Source organism: Schistocerca piceifrons, chromosome 1 (assembly GCF_021461385.2).
Source record: "Schistocerca piceifrons isolate TAMUIC-IGC-003096 chromosome 1, iqSchPice1.1, whole genome shotgun sequence".
Lineage (NCBI taxonomy): Eukaryota > Metazoa > Arthropoda > Insecta > Orthoptera > Acrididae > Schistocerca > Schistocerca piceifrons.
In genome coordinates this window covers 616,095,471-616,112,602 of record NC_060138.1, presented here as the reverse complement: position 1 = coordinate 616,112,602, position 17,132 = coordinate 616,095,471, and positions in this window count along the sequence as shown.

The following is a 17,132-nucleotide window of genomic DNA, read 5'->3' as shown; positions in this document are numbered from 1 at the left end:
TACGTCAAAGATAAAAACTTCTCATCGATTCTGTAGTGGCACTGTCCATATATCGCTGAGTTTCATCCCCATGTTTATGTATTTTGAAGGCTTCTCTATACAGCCGCGGATAATAGTTCGTCATAATACATAAAACTTCATTTCCCGAAAATTTCACTACGATATCACCCGACTGAAGAGCATTTTCCGCCATGGCTGACTTGTCTGTTTTCTCTAGTCGGCAAAGACTTTTTACGTTCCTTCAACCGTGTATTCACACTTCTCTTTGTAGTTCCAATGTAGACCCTACCACATGTACAGGGAATGTTGTATACACCACTTGCAGACGGAGGCGGACGTTTATCCTTAACGGAACGAAGCCCTTGACCTATTTTCTTAGTTGGTCTGAAAATCGGTCGAACGTTATGTTTCCTTAAAATCTTGCCGATTTGATTCGTTACTCAGCGAGCAACTCCAATCTGCTCATAAAATTCACCATTAAACTGAAAATAACGCTGCGTCAAATTCAGGTTTGGCATCCTTTCCGTAACGCAGCGTGCTATGGAAAGAATATTGCTGTTTCACGCATGGCCGTTTAATGATGTCAGTGAAATGTGACTACATTTAAATTATCTTGAATTCCCATATGGAACGAATCGAATGAGTCTACTGCATATTGCTCTGGACTAGCGCTATATTGCACTACAGTGAATATCCCTTTTTGCCATTATTGTGCACTGGAAATGGGGGGAGGAGCGAAGGGGACTGGCAGCAGTACAATCAGCCCGCTTTTCAGCTAGTAAACACAAAACAAGGATGCATATTTACCACAATTTTAAAAGTATTTTAATACACTCCTGGAAATGGAAAAAAGAACACATTGACACCGGTGTCTCAGACCCACCATACTTGCTCCGGACACTGCGAGAGGGCTGTACAAGCAATGATCACACGCACGGCACAGCGGACACACCAGGAACCGCGGTGTTGGCCGTCGAATGGCGCTAGCTGCGCAGTATTTGTGCACCGCCGCCGTCAGTGTCAGCCAGTTTGCCGTGGCATACGGAGCTCCATCGCAGTCTTTAACACTGGTAGCATGCCGCGACAGCGTGGACGTGAACCGTATGTGCAGTTGACGGACTTTGAGCGGGGGCGTATAGTGGGCATGCGGGAGGCCGGGTGGACGTACCGCCGAATTGCTCAACACGTGGGGCGTGAGGTCTCCACAGTACATCGATGTTGTCGCCAGTGGTCGGCGGAAGGTGCACGTGCCCGTCGACCTGGGACCGGACCGCAGCGACGCACGGATGCACGCCAAGACCGTAGGATCCTACGCAGTGCCGTAGGGGACCGCACCGCCACTTCCCAGCAAATTAGGGACACTGTTGCTCCTGGGGTATCGGCGAGGACCATTCGCAACCGTCTCCATGAAGCTGGGCTACGGTCCCGCACACCGTTAGGCCGTCTTCCGCTCACGCCCCAACATCGTGCAGCCCGCCTCCAGTGGTGTCGCGACAGGCGTGAATGGAGGGACGAATGGAGACGTGTCGTCTTCAGCGATGAGAGTCGCTTCTGCCTTGGTGCCAATGATGGTCGTATGCGTGTTTGGCGCCGTGCAGGTGAGCGCCACAATCAGGACTGCACAGACCGAGGCACACAGGGCCAACACCCGGCATCATGGTGTGGGGAGCGATCTCCTACACTGGCCGTACACCACTGGTGATCGTCGAGGGGACACTGAATAGTGCACGGTACATCCAAACCGTCATCGAACCCATCGTTCTACCATTCCTAGACCGGCAAGGGAACTTGCTGTTCCAACAGGACAATGCACGTCCGCATGTATCCCGTGCCACCCAACGTGCTCTAGAAGGTGTAAGTCAACTACCCTGGCCAGCAAGATCTCCGGATCTGTCCCCCATTGAGCATGTTTGGGACTGGATGAAGCGTCGTCTCACGCGGTCTGCACGTCCAGCACGAACGCTGGTCCAACTGAGGCGCCAGGTGGAAATGGCATGGCAAGCCGTTCCACAGGACTACATCCAGCATCTCTACGATCGTCTCCATGGGAGAATAGCAGCCTGCATTGGTGCGAAAGGTGGATACACACTGTACTAGTGCCGACATTGTGCATGCTCTGTTGCCTGTGTCTATGTGCCTGTGGTTCTGTCAGTGTGATCATGTGATGTATCTGACCCCAGGAATGTGTCAATAAGGTTTCCCCTTCCTGGGACAATGAATTCACGGTGTTCTTATTTCAATTTCCAGGAGTGTATGTGATGTTGATGGTAGAATGTATCAAATAATGCCGTTTTCGCGAACTGTTTAAAAAAAGTGATAAAATGTGGACTGACAACACAGTTAAAAACACTTGAAGAACAAAAAACACTTGAAAAACCCTGAACACCACAGAACTGACCATTAAAAAAGGAGCTCTATACACTTTCACTAAAACCAGAAAATGACCTGCCCTGGAATGGTAAATTGTTCATGAAAAGGAAGGTGGATGTGGAGATACGAGAGTGGTAATGATGAGGACTGGTAAGAGATGAGAATGAGTCAGGAGTAGCTGTGGGGAACAGGGAGGTGGTGGTAGCTAGTATTGAAACTTGTAATTCGAAAGGAAAAGGGGTTGGGGGCGACAGGGAAGAGGAAAAGGAGGGTATATGGAATGGGGAGAGGCCGAGGAGTGAGCCCGTGGCATGGGAGAGGGGGGGGGGGGGGAGGGTCGGGGAATGCAAAGCTGACATGACCGGTATATGTCAGGGCGGAGTTCGTAGTCCGGGAGAGAGAGGTGGGACAGGTCGTGAAGGATGTGAAGGTTGGTGGGATGTGTTGTTCAAGCCACCGTAGCACACGAGGGCTAGGAATGAGAGGGGTACAACAGGGTTGTTGGAGTCGAGTCTGCGGATGGTGTAGGCTATCCAGAGGTGTCCAACGTGAGTGAAGTGAGTTTGATGTGTTGGTGTAGGATCGTTTTGGGGGAAAGAAACAGTAAGCGAGGTGGGAAGCATGGCGTTCGAGTATCTGGAGGGATTTTGATTTTATCCACACAGGATGAGAGGTCGTGGTTGTGAATGTCAATGTTAAAAAATATGTCGGCTCAACCACTTGTTTATAGGGCAAAACACTAAGATTGACGCGTTTCGGAAGTCAAGCTTCCATCATCTGAATAATAAAAAGTAAAAGAACTTGTTAAAACTCGCTAAAATGGAACATGCACCAGGCACAATAAAATTGACAATAGAATTAAAACATCGTGGCTACTTCCCTTGTTGCAGCCGTGTCTTCCAAGGTGCATCTCCACATAGCCGACAAAATATAAAAAGAATGTATAAAAAACACCATACGCGACACCATTTTAGAGTTTTTTTATATTTTGACGACTATGTGGAGATACACCTTGGAAGACACGGCTGCAACAAGGGAAGTAGCCACGATGTTTTAATTTTATTATCAATTTTATTGTGCCTGGTGCACTTTCCATTTTAGCGAGTTTTAACAGGTTCTTTTCCTTTTTATTATCCTGATGATGGAAGCTTGACTTCCGAAACGCGTTAATCTTACTGATTTACACAATAAACAAGTGGTTCAGCCGATATATTTTTTATCATTAATGTATCTGGAGGGACTTATGGAGCTTGTGTTGGCGAGTGCATGTCACTGTACTGATCGTATTGGCTCGCAATGTACATTTACTGAGAAACTAAGTCCCTCCCCCATCAGAAGTTGTGCGATGTGATTTCATTGGTGAAGGTTTGGGCGTTCTTGTTGTTCCCGTTGTTTGCTCATTCATTAAAGTAATAGAAGCACGAACTTTTCTCTGAAATTTCACATTCTGATTGAGAATGTGTAAAGTAATGAATAATCTTCGGGTGTTCCTTTAAATTTCAGTGTCAGTACTCCTTCCTGCAAGACTGTTAAATCTGAAACTTTGTTGAGTGCAAAATGTGATTTTAGGCTGGGAAGATCAGATGCTACTTGTCAACAGCTAACTTCTGCTTTGCACTTTTAATTTTTCGGTTAGTGTGATTTCTCTGTCGTTTGCACTTTCTGCTAGAAGGGGCGTCTTTAAATTTCAGTTGCGAAATATTGTTTACTTCCATTTTCTGCGGTTGACATCTATGTGGAAATGAATTCGCTTTACGGTTCTGTAAGCACGCTTGCTGAGTGTGGCCAGTTGTGCGACATTGTCGGCATTCTGTTTGGCAGAGAACGTAGTGTTTACTGTTGTGCGCTATGAAGCACTTTGCAGAAGACGTCGGTGCGTGATGGCTGTTTTGTCTCGGTCTCACTGCGACGGTGAGCAACGGGAGCTGTTTGCGAATGGCAGCGCTGACTAACATGAACCTGTGAGGAATACTTAGGTTCCATAGCTGCAACTACGGGACTGTTAAAATCCATTTCCTTAATATCTTGTACATCCTGAGAGTCGATAAATTGTCTTACATTACTTACATACGAATTTCATTGCTTTAAGATTTCTGCTCACATGTATTGTCCGCCATACTTTGGGCAGTTACATCGGGAAGAATTTCTTCCCTAAATTATGTTCCACTCACAAAACTACATTTTTAATTTTCAATCCTGCCGTAAGGTCTGTTATCCATTCTATACGAGACTGGGCTCGTTGACCACGTGTTCTGATTAATTTTTAGCGACTAACAACCACATGTATCTGTGAGACCCAATATTCATCTATTTTAATCAGTAGATCAGCCTAGGACAAAACATGCGGCTCTATCTGAGGAGATCATTTTTTTGAGTCGTCAGTCGTCTGACTGGTTTGATGCATCGAATTCTTCTGCTGTGCCTATCTCTTCACCTCAGAGCAGCCCTTGCAGTCTACGCCCTCACTTATTTGCTGGATGAATTCCAAACTCTGTCTTTCTCTAAAGTTTTTACCGTTGACAGTTCCAACTAGTACAACGCAAGTCATTCTCCGATGTGTGAATATATGTCCTATCCCACTGTCCCATCTTCTTGTAAGTGTTTTCTCTATATTCCTACCCTTTCCGATTCCGCGCGGAACCTCCGCATTCCTTACCTTATCAGTCCACCTAATTTTCAACATTAGTCTGTAGCACCACATCTAAAATGCTTCAATGCTCTTCTGTGTCATTACATACAATTCTGTGCTCCAAAACTACATTCTCAGAAATTTCTTCCTCAAATTAAGGCCTATGTTTCATACCAGCAGACTTTGTCAGTAATGCCCGTTTGGCCGGTGCTAGTCTGCTTCTGATGTCCCAATTGCTCCGTCCGTCATTGGTTGCTTAGCTGCCTAGGAAGTACAATTCCGTAACTTCATCTACTTCATGAGCATCAATCATTACGTTAAGTATGTCGCTGTTCTCATTTCTACTACTTCTCTTTATTCTAGCCTTTCTTCGATTTACTCTCAATCTGTACTCTGTACTCATTAGACTGTTCATTTCATTCAGCATGTCTTGTTATCCTTCTTCAGTTTCATTGAGCTTAGAAATGTCATCAGCTAATCTTATTGTTGATATCCTTACATCTTGAATGGTAATTCCACTCTTGAACCTCTCTTTTATTTCCGCCCTTTTTTTAAAATAAACAACCTCTTTAATCCGACGTCTTCGTTCTTGGTCGTCCACTCTTATTCTTCCCTCTTGCTCTTGTACATATTGTATTATATTCATCTCTCCCTATACCGTACCCCTGCTCTCCTCAGAATTTCTAACATCTTACACCAACTGACAATGTTGCACGCTTTTTCCAGCTCGACAAATCCTGACTTGACTCTTTTTTAGTCTCGCAACCGCAACGTGAGAACTGCCTATCTAGAGCCTTTACCTGCCTTAGAGCCAAACTGATCTTCATCTAATTCATTTCAATTTCCTTTTTATTCCTCTGTGTATTATTCGTGTGAGGAACTACGATGCCTGAGTTGTTAAGCTGATTGCGCTAAAATTTTAGCACCTGTCTTCTCTTGCAATCTTCGGAATTGTGAGGGTGATATTTTTCTAAAAGTCAGATGATATATCGCCTGACTCGTACAATCTATATACCAACCTGAATAGTCATTTTTTGCCACCTCCCACAATGATTTTAGAAATTATAATGGAATGTTATCTATCCCTTCTGCCTCATTTGACCTTAAGTCTTCCAAAGCTATTTAAATTCTGATCATAATACTGGATCCCCTGTCACTTGTATACCGACACCTGTTTCTTCTTCTATCACATCAGACAAATCTTTACTCTCAGAGGCTTCAGTGTACGCTTACCAACTATCCACTCGATCCTCTGCATTTAACAATGGAATTACCATTGCGCTCTTAATTTTACCTATTTTCTGGTAATTTTAAAGAAGTTTGTTTTGAGTTTTCTATATGGTGAGTCAGCCCTTCCTACAATCACTCCTTTTTCGAATTTTTCACGTTTTTCATACAGCCATTTCTTATTAGCCCAGCCCTTCCTACATTCACTCCTTTTTAGATTTCTTCACATTTTTCATACAGCAATTTCGTGTTAGCTTCCCTTCACTTTCTATTTATTTCATTCCTCATCGACTTATATTTCTGTATTCCTGAGTTTCCCTGAACATTTTAGTACTCCCATCCTTCAGCGATCAATTGAAGTATTCCTTCTGTTACCCATGGTTTCCTCACAGTTACTTTCTTTGTATCTATGTTTTTTCTTCTAACTTCAGCCATTATCCTTTCCAGGATTGTCCATTCCTCGTCAACTATACTTCCTACTGAGCTATTCCCTGTCGCAATGCGGCGGTGTGGTTCCTTTCTTCCTTTTACCTGCACCTACGTGCGTACTTGTTGCAGCGGATCACCGGTAGGAAAGCCGAGCAGAAACCTACCGTACTGCAACTCGCATCAGGCTGCATATAACGTAACTATCCTAAGAATCAGGAAAAGTTCTTTATTTTGAATGAAAGATGAAAATACTGCCAAAACTCCGGTATATTCTGAAGTCGAGACTTACACGTTCACTGCCAAGCCAGTATTAATCCTAATACAGTCATGCGCAAACCCTTTAATTTACTCTAGCAAGTTTATAATAACGTATTTCCAGAAACTGAACAGCCACTAAAGTCGGATTGTCCTTAGGTGAAAATGCTCGTCACACTATTACATTTATCGGTGGCTAATGCACTCAAGTTTTTAGTCACCGATCCGCTCAAAACGCCACGCGGAATTACTGTCTTCTCTCATACACAAAATTACTTAAAAATCCGTACTTTCTAAAAAACAAAACGCACCGGAATAAATATGCTCTCACTTGAAAGCACTTTTCAGGCATGTAGCGCAACTAAAACCGCCAATAAATGAAACAACATGTGTACTGTTACCAGTCACCGTTTTATTTATCTCCACGACGCGTTTCGAAGGTTTAAACGTCCATCATCAGGTGGATTTACATTTGTTACTATGACTTCTGTACTTGTGTTATGTTACAATTTTTTGGAGTAACTTGTGGCACTGTCTGCAGTGGCCACAGGTTCTTTTCGCTGTCATAACACATCGCATGTATACAGTCAAATTTGTAAACAAAGGTTCCTTTCGCTGTCATAACACATTCGTAATCAAACATAACACATTTGTAAACAAAGGTTCCTTTCGCTGTCATAACACATCGCATGTATACTGTCATGCCCGCATCTCGTGGTCGTGCGGTAGCGTTCTCGCTTCCCACGCCCGGGTTCCCGGGTTCGATTCCCGGCGGGGTCAGGGATTTTCTCTGCCTCGTGATGGCTGGGTGTTGTGTGATGTCCTTGTTCTGAGTTCTAGGGGACTGATGACCATAGATGTTAAGTCCCATAGTGCTCAGAGCCATTTGAACCATTATACTGTCATGTTTGTAAACAAATATTTGTTTACAAACATGACAGTATAGATGCGATGTATTATGACAGCGAAAGGATCCCGTGACCACTGGAGACAGTGCCACAAGTTCCTCCAAAAAATCGTAACACAACACAAACACACACACAGACACACACACACACACACACACACACACACACACACACACAACAGTCATACTAACTAATGTAAATCCAGCTGATGATGGAGGTTTAAACCTTTGAAACGCGTCGTGGAGATAAATAAAAGGGTGACTGGTAACAGTAAACTTGTTTCATTTCATGTCAGTAACAGTCACGGAAAGACTAACCTAATGTTCGCATTTAAAGTCAAACCGGCAAACCGTAACTTCCTTCGGAGCTCATACTACACACGACCGTATCATTGAAAGGCTGGGCTCCGAGTACTTAGTTTCCTGCAAGCATTCTATATCTCCAAGAGAAAAGACGCGCGAAGAAAACTTGGTCATGATTGGTCAGTTTTCTTTAAGGCCAACGGTAAAACATTGTTCTCCCGCGTTAGTCCACGCTCTTCATGAATAGGTAATCAACAAATAACACACTTTCAAACTGTACTTTTTCCCAAAATAAATATTTAACTTTCTGATATTTTGTTTATTCTTTACGTTATTAACTATTTTCATTTGCACTCGAATTTGCTTTCCTTTTACCATAAACTTACGTAACATATTATCATATGAAATTCCCCGTCGTCTGCAGTCATACTATATTAAAAATTTCTCACGCCAGTTCGTACAGCGATTATCAGTAGAACAGTGATCTACATATTTACTTTAGACCACATTCACGCATCATTCGTATTACTAAAAGCATTTACAAAACTGCACAAACATCAATAAACAGAAAAGCCTTCAAGAAATAAACAGAACAATTCACAAAAACCGTCTCTTGACTTGTTTCTTTAATGTCTCTGGTGGATGAAAATTAGAACTACATACTGGACTTAACCCTCTTCAGACCATCAGTCACGCATGAGTCATTCTCCCAGTACACAGGCTCTAGACAGGAGAGATATAAGGCGCCACGCGTCAGCAACATCCATAGCGTCAGAGAACTTCAAGCGTATCTTCCCATTCCTTAGTAGTTTCGCATTCCGCTTCTTTGTGCACTGATATTTCCGGACTTATCTCTCAAACTTATTAAATAATAATTAATTTTGTTCTGAGGTACATCTGCTAATCGGTACGTCTTATAATCCGTTATCTGGTTTTGGGATCTCTCCCTGATATTTCTGCAATCTAACTGAAATCTTCCCGTAGATCCCAGCCATTTCCAAGCTTACTTCCACTTCTTCTGATTCGCTATTACTTGCTGAAATTTACTGAAGAACTGAATTAGTCTTTCTCCTGTCTCATTCCTAGTAAGAAACACATATTCTCCCGTAACTCTTTCTTCCATTCCTTCCCCTACAATCGCATTCCAGTCCCCCACAAATTCTAGATTTGCGTCTCCCTTTTCATACTGAATTACCCATTCAGTACCCTCATATACTCTCTAGCTTCCTCACCACATTCGAACTTTTGACTTCCCTCGCCCGAACTCGTAGAATGTTATCCTTTAGTTGGTTATTCAATCTTCTTCTCATGGTCACCTCCTCCTTTACAGTCCCCTCCCAGAGAACCGAATGGGGGCTATTCCGGAATCATTTGTCAATGGAGAGATCATCATGACGCTTTTTCAATTGCAGGCCAGAAGTCCTGTGGACGCACATTATGGAATGGTGTCCACTGTCTGCTGCATCCTCATGCCAATGATCATGGCTGATTCTTTCGCCTTTAGGGGCAGTTTCCCATCCCAAGGACAAGAGTGTGCTCTGTATCTCTGGCCGCCCTTCCGCTGTCTGTGACAATGGCATTGGCAGGAGTCTTACGTCGGAAGTCTTCGACCTCCATTGCTGACGATTTTAATTTAAAATTTTAACAATGGTCGGGTTCAAACTCGGGGCTGACGAGGTTCTTTTTTTATTAAATACAGACGCTACACCTCATACTTCGGGAGCCCACAATTTTCTTGAAAGTCTAATCATTTCTGTTCGAACCCTAGATAAGACAAATGAACTACGAGATTCATGGTGAATGTTCTATAAATATGAAGCCCCAAACTGAAAAGAAGGAAACAACGGAACTCTGTTTTCCGCCTTTTGAAAAAGAAGAAAATTATCAATTGCTGTAATTATTTCTTGCGAACAAGTTGATGAAAACAATTCTCTATTAGTGCAGGACATGTCCTGTTAAGCAACCTTGGATTAATTGAATATGATTGACATCTCTGTTCCATGGATGTCTCAATCCGATCCCATAGCCAGAAATGTCTGTTATGTCTGGAGTTGTACGAGGCGGATATGAAGGTATCCAACCGCTGTCCGGAGCGTCTACAGACACGCCTTCGCTGGTCATCGGGACTGAGTTCGAAGCGTGACTCATCACTGAAGACCAACGAGATTCCAGGTCGAAGACATGTCTGGAGACGTCATGGGGTGGTGGGATACAAAACTGGCTGTCACCCACCATAAGACCCGACAACCAGGGGCGACGGTCTGGCGTGCCTTTTCTTTTCATAGCAGGACCCCTTTGGTTGTCATCATCGTCGCCCTTGCAGCACAGTGGTACGTCGCAGATATTCTACGCCCCGTTTTGTTGTACTTCGTGACAAGTCATCCTGGGCTTACGTTTCAGCAGGATATGCCCGCTTGCACAAGGTACAGAAATTCTGCTGCTTGTCTTCGAACTTGCCAAACCCTACCTTGGCTAGAAAAGCCGCTGACTCTCTCCCCAATTACGAAAGTTTGGAACACTACGGGGAGGGTCCCCCAACCAGCTAAAGAGCCAGTTTGGCAGAATATGTCACGATGTCACTCAGGAGGATATCCAACCACTCTCTCAATGAGTGCCAAGCCGAATAACTGTTGCATAAGGTGCCAGAGGGGATCAACGCGTTCCTGACTTATTCAATTTTCAACTTTTCTGAAATTGTGATCATTTATTTGTCTGTACCTGTACGTTACATCTACCGATTTCTGTACAATTGGCAGAATTCGTTCGTGGCGCTTATTTTTTCTTGTCTTAGAGCTTTTGCTCTCTTATCAACAACATTTGTACATTTTAAAATCAAAAGCCGCAATACAAGCGTAAGTATCTTCCTTCACACAGATTCCGTCTCGCGCCAAGTTGTTCGAAAGTTTCGCCTATAGAAGTGAATTCAAACTAGGAACAGTTGTAATTTTTGCAAAATTTTATTTTCTTTCCTCCTGCGACTGCTGATTGGTGTGCAGCGAATCTGATGCTGAAACAGCGCCGCTCCCTCTAAAATTGCTATCATACGAAATGCAGTAGATTACCATCTAATAGATTATTATTCCGGCGATGGCGTATGTTTTCTTTCTCAGGACGGATACTCGTCACTCTATTGCCCATTATTGTATCTCGTTCTTGGGGTACAAAGGTAATAGCATGTTTTTCGTGGTAAGACAACCGTAACCTTCTTTGCCCTGTATTCTATTTTGCAGCGATCGGAGAAACGAATGGTTAACAGAGAGAACCCTATTTGTTGGAAATAATTTTGACCTTGTTGACTAATACAAAGTCGTATCTCTTTACCTCATAAATAGTGAAGTTCCCCACATTTTACTGAATAATGTTGCTTTGATAGGATAACAGTAAGTATCATTTGAATCCATTTATTCAAGTTTTGAAAGAACACGCTTCCTAACAATGCCGAAACGCAGACATGATTCTATTAACTTTAATGTTATTCTCCTTTCACACTGATGTTTACCACTGCTGTATTACTTTTCTGAATTAATCTCTCTCGTGGTAACTGCTCACGGGAACCTTTTCATAGCTTATCTCATAGTAAAATGTTTCGCCTATTTAAGCTACTGACTAAGAGTGAAGATACTTTTTTTTTTGTCTCTCGCCAGGTGTGATGTCTTGATGAGAGATTCCGTCTGATTTCATGCAAACCATGCAACGCAAAGGTCATGCGTTTCCTTCTTCATGACAATTCTCGGTCACATATTGCAGATGCATCAAAGTCGCTCCTGCAACCTCTTCGATGGGAAGTGTTTGTTCACCCAGCAACCAGCCCGTACTTCACTCCTTACGATTTCCATCTCCCCGCTCACATGAACAGCTGGTGATGGCAGCATTTTGGGACAGACAACGAGCTGCAGGCCAGCATAGGGAATTGGGGGAAATCGCAGCGGCTGCCTGCTATTACGAGACATTTGAAAGCTGGTAACACACTACAACACATATTGAAGTCGGAGCGGCGATTATACGGAAAAATGCCTGAAAAGTATTGCTAAATGTTGCAAATAAACCATTTTTTAATTTTTTCTGTGGTTTCCATTTCGGGACTGAGCGGACATTGATAAAAAAATAGCCCTCTTAAACAAGAGCACCTTCAGCTAATACACCGAATCATTCCTCATTATTAACCTACCACCCAACGTGATACTTCAACATTTATCAAACTTAAAATGTTTGTTTGACTCCATACACGATCACCAGGCTACAATAACTAAAACAACGAATTTTTAAAAGGCTTCATAATAGTGAATATATTTTTTTCTTTATTGAATTTCAATTCCCCCCGAAAGGGGCGGGCTGGCAGAAGCTTAATATGCCGCTCTTCAGCCTACAGACTTTGTTAGAAAGATTAAGAGAATAAATAACAAAAACATGCGATAAAATCGTGGAACTTAAAACAAAGAACAGAGGGATGATAAAATACATACGAAGCAGACAGGTAAAACAATATACAGACAACTAAAAAAAAAAAAAACGACAGTCTTGTTTCTGTTAATAGTGAACATAGGATTATCATTTTATACTGAGTTTACAACAATAATTGGGTTACCATAACGTTGCATTGTAAGGAAACGCTTTGCTATGAGCTGTTACAATTCGTCTACTACAATCACACACTCTGTCAATCGTCTTTAAAGGTTGTAAATAATGAATAGCACCTTCTAGTTAGTGTTTACGTTTTAGCAAGAGACATGTTCTTAGAAATTTGACAGTGGCGCCTTCTAGCACTTGTTATTGTAGGCTCTATGTAGATCCCTTTTTATCTTCTGTTTCTATATGCTGCACTTATGCCCTCTAGTGATCTGATGTGGAACCAGGCAACTGAAGCGATGTCATGCTTAAGATTAGCCTTGCGTTAGCCTCAAATGGGAGTGCACCGTCTTTGTAAGATTGCGTGCTGTGTTCTAGTTTTATGTCTGTTGCACGTTGTCGTATTACGGTGAGGCATTGATAACTACTATAGAGAATGAAGTGGGGATCTTCCACAATGTCGCCCAACAAATTTCGCCATTTTTAAAGCTAAACGGGCCGAGAAAATTAACGTTTTGCGTTACTTCTGATGTTAGTTAAATACACGTATTTTTTTTTATTAATTTTCAGACATAGAGTTTTGAATTAACAACAAATGGGAGTGCATCGTCTTGGTAACATTTCATTAGCAAACATAGTACGATTGCGTGCTGCGTCCTAGTTTTAGGCCTGCTCCATGTTATTATGGTGAGGCAATGCTAACTACTATAGGGGATAAAGTGGGAATCTTCCACAATGTCTCACAACAAAATGTGCATTTTGAACCGAGACTGGCCGAGAAAATTAATGCTTTGCGTTATTTATGTTGTTGGTTCAAAATGGTTCAAATGGCTCTAAGCACTATGGGACTTAACATCTGAGGCTATCAGTCCCTAGACTTAGAACTACTTAAAATGGTTCAAATGGCTCTGAGCACTATGGGACTTAACATCTAAGGTCATCAGTCCCCTAGAACTTAGAACTACTTAAACCTAACTAACCTAAGGACATCATACCCATCCATGCCCGAGGCATGATTCAAACCCGCGACCGTAGCAGCAGCGCGGTTCCGGACTGAAGTGCCTAGAACCACTCGGCCATTGCGGCCGGCTTGTTGTTAGTTAAGTGCACATATTTTTTAGTTTTCAGACGTATGAACCCTTATACCGTATGCAAAATGATCGTTGCATCTCTGCAGGACGTAATGCAATGGTAATATATTTTTCATGCCGAAGCATTTTCATGTACACTGCATTAAGGTGCGAAATTATTGCTGAACAAAAAATTGTGATGACGTCTTGTGACCCGTTACTGCTTCAGTTTACCGGTTTTATTGTATTTTTCGTAATACTTTAACGAAGTGTGATTGCAATTAATTGTGCAATTTTCCAAATTTCTGATTACATTTGAAGATGACGACTCAATGCATCTGAGCTAGTTACGTTACCTTTTAAAAATTTCATTGTTTTAGTGACTGTGGATTGGCTTGACTGCCGTTTATGGTACCAAATAAACATTTTAAATTTCATTCATTGACCCTCCTTGATGACGTTACATGGAAACACAAAAACTTAGCAAACTGTTCAAATAATACAGATGCTTCATGACCGATCCGTACGAACCCTAAGAGCGAGTCTCCTCCTCGCACAGTGACACGTGACAGGTAGTCCTTGGTCACTATTGGACGTATAAGAGGTAGACAATGCCCCTGATTGGCAAAAGGAGCACTGCTTCGAAAATTCCAGAGGATCTGCGATGCTTAGTTGATACGATTTACTACGTCATACGAAAATGGTAGTTCAATAAACAATACAACACGTTTTTTTTTTTTTTTCCTAAAAGCAGTTTAGCTTTATTCGGGTTTCCGATACACAACATTACTCTCTATCCTTTTGGCAACAAAATCTTACTTTTCAACGTAATATCCGTCCAAGGCGAGGCCTTGAGCCACCTGGCACTACACACGCATGGTGCCACTGTACTGGCCGAGGTCGGCGCCAACATCTTGCTGGATCAGTACCCTCCCCATCATACACTTCCCGCTCCTCTCAGAATTCCCCTTGTTTGGACCAAACTGATGAAAGTCGGAAGGTGCGAGATCCGGGATGGAGGGTGGATGAAGAACAGTCCAATGACATTTTGTGAGCTCCTCTCGAAAGGGCAGACTTGGGTGAGTCCTGGAGAAGGAAAAGTTTGTTCGCAGCTCTCTGCTTGGAACGCACCTCCAATGCGGACGTCATTTTGAAGGCAACGTATAGAGGTCTCACCTACCGTCAGTTCAAGAAACTATAAGGGAGGAAGTGGGTATCATACACCATGCCACAAAGTCACGCAACAAGTTCCGCAGTTTTTTAACCGAAACTGACCTAGAAAATTAACATCTTGCATTACTTAGGTGAACGTCCCTCATTCTACCGAAATAGTAGGCGTCAGAGTACAAACCCACGTTGCGGCAAAATGGATAACCTAGTGGCAAGAACCTACCTTCATGTCTTTCTCTCTCTCTCTCTCTCTCTCTGTCTCTCTCTCTCTCTCTCTCTCTTCCCGAACAGGCCACGAAGGCCCAGTGGTAGCGACCGGCCGCCTTATCATCCTCAGCCCACAGGCGTCACTGGATGCGGATATGGAGGGGCATGTGGTCAGCACACCGCTCTACCGGCCGTACGGCAGTTTCCGAAACCGGAGCCGCTACCTCTCAATCAAGCAGCTCCCCAGTAGTTTGCCTCACAAGGGCTGAGTGCACCCCGCTTGCCAACAGCGCTCGGCAGACCGGATGGCGAATCATCCAAGTGTTAGCCCAACCCGACAGCGATGGACTTCGGTGATCTGACGGGAACCGGTGTTACCACTGCGCCAAGGCCGTTGTCTACCTTTATAGCTTTGTTGGATGGTATTTCCGGGCATGGAGTGCTACTCTCAAGCAACTCTTTGAATTCCCCGATATTTATGAGGGCCGTTTTTGACAGACTGTGTACTCTACAAGTTACTTCATGATGTGTATCGAAGAGCACTTTCGCCACATGATTCGTTCCCTTCCCCTGTTCCGTTACTGTATAGGATGAGAGAGTATCCGTCTCGCTAATTTCGCAAGAACTAAGTGCCATGATATAATATGTTGCCTTACTACTAGTGGAAGACAACATCTTGAAATTTTCACAATAAGCTGATCCATGATACACAACGACATTCTTCTAGCATCTACAATTGGGGTTTAATCCTAAACATTGTAACGTGTTCAACGAATCCATGACTGACTGCCCCACTCTTTTTTGTATTTTCTCCATCTGCCCCATTTATAATATATCGTAAGGGAAGCAGGACACGAGAATCGCGGAGCTTCCGACGTTTCCAACAGATCATTTAAATATACCGCACACTATAGATGTACTGTCTTGTTCACTTGGAGTACTGTCAGTCTTAATAACCAGATACTTAGATCCATTAAACCCTGTGGACTCGTGGACTCGTGGACTCGGCCTCGCGTCTCTAATAACCAGAAGCTCGATGTTCCTGAGTTTTAACGCAGTCAGAGTTTGATTTCTGAATACAAATAATCAGCAATGGTGGCCGCAGACTTTCCGTGTAAGGAGTGATTCCTCCTGCTAACGGCCTTGCCAAAGGACGGGGAGGGGCGGTCACAGTTTTAGACGAACCATTTGTTCTAGGGGTGGGAGAAAGAAATGATCGACGACATGAGGATCAACAAGGCAATGCCGTGCACTGCGTTAAAGATGCACAAAGTGTATCCACAGGGCATGTCGCCTCTAACTGAAACTGACTCATGATGATATTTACATTGACAAAAGTTTATGGGTTAAACCCATTGGCAAAATTTTATGGGTTTAACCTCATTTATATCTACATTGGAGGGGGGGGGGAGAGAGACTGTCAATGGGGAGCTGACAATGAGATAGAAATTGAATAGACAACGAAAGGGTAATGGATAACATACTCTGAATGGGAGCGTCGAAAGTCTTAAATTTGTACATGGTAGGGAAACTATAAAATCAGAAAATGGAAACTCAGAGGCTCAGTCTAGACATATTGGAGGGTCATTAAAGCGAAATAAATGGAAGATTAAGCTTTCTGGCCAGAGAAACACCATACATGTTAGTATCAACAGCAGCAACGGTATAATGAGAGTGGGATTCGCTATGAATATGAAAGTAGGACAGAGAGTCAATTATTGCAAGTAATTCAGTGATACAGAGATCGACAGCAATGCCATCAACCATACTGTAGGCATACATACCGACATCACAAGTAGAGGATGAAGTGGATGAAGAAGTTTTCGAGAAAATTAATTGGGTAACTTAACATGTGAAAGTATGTAATAAATAACCATGTGTGATTGAAACATGGTAGTAGGCGAAGAAATAGAACAAAGAGTTGCCAGAGAATGTGGGCTTGATAGTTAGAATGAGAGAGGATAAAGTCTAATTGAGTTCTTAGTAAATTTCAGGTTGT